Raw genomic sequence first — 1,119 nt, 5'->3', positions numbered from 1 at the left:
CTGGATGTCAAGGCAAGACATTTGTTTCAAAAGCCCAAGCATGTTAACGGACATGGGAGATGGGGGAAGATGGTAACTGTTCAGTAATTCTTGGACACAACACTGTATTTGAGATAGTCCTCCATCACTTAGTCATCTGGAAGGCCAGTCCCAAACTAAGCAAATGCAGTAATGCCAAGGGTGCAAACCAGACAGAGCCCGCCCTCTGCAGAGGTCATTCTAGCAGAGGCTTCATTCCCTAGCAGATGAGCNATGCTCTCGGGAGNATGCCACTTACCCTGGAGGCTTATGAACAACCACAGTCATCTCTACTCAGAGTGCTTACCTGAGACATGCATTTCTAACCATGGATGAGAAGTTTCCTTCTCTGTTCTCTGCATTTGCTAACTACAATGCCAGGCCAGTGTCCTGTGGCTTACCAAGAATAGACCTTGGAAGAGCCATCCTCCCGATAGGATAGTNTCCCAAAAGAGGTGGAACTTACTTCAATGGGACAAGAGGGACTAGTGTCCAGCCCAGCCTGGTTCCAACATGGGATGTGTTTTCATTGTTAGATCACAGTCCAGTTAACTACTCTCTCCTCTAACTCAGGCCACACCGCCTGCAGTCTCCCTCTCTCAAAGCTGCCTACACAGCTGCTGTGGACAGACTTAAAACTCTCACAAAGAGCTTGCATTCTCTCTTCNACCTTGCAGCTGTGAGACAACCTTGAATTATAACTTAACTTCATTAGCACTTTCTGACTTTTAGCACATAACCTAAGTTACATGAACCCTTCCTCTAATGNCTCTGAAACCTGTAAGAGTTGGAAACCAGTTTTGCCTGAAGGTACTGAAGAATGTCTCCCTTCAGGATCGCTTCGCTCTGTCTACAGNGCAGAGCCCTAACCCCTTTATTATTTCAGAACTGAAGATTCTCTCCCCTCAGGACCCCCATCCTGGTATGCACATCACCTCTCTCTCCCTTAGTTAATGCCCTCNTGCTTCAAAGCCTCATGGTTCAGAGCCTATGGCTGTGAGCTTTTAACACTCTCAATAAAGCTTACCAAGAGGACAATTTTGTCTCAGAGTCCTTGCTGTAAACCTGTAGCATCTTTTATTGTCTTTAAATTCATCACCA

Source organism: Mus caroli, chromosome 6, assembly GCF_900094665.2.
Source record: "Mus caroli chromosome 6, CAROLI_EIJ_v1.1, whole genome shotgun sequence".
Taxonomy (NCBI): Eukaryota; Metazoa; Chordata; class Mammalia; order Rodentia; family Muridae; genus Mus; species Mus caroli.
The sequence above is the reverse complement of the archived record's forward strand: the minus strand, read 5'-3'. Positions refer to the sequence as shown.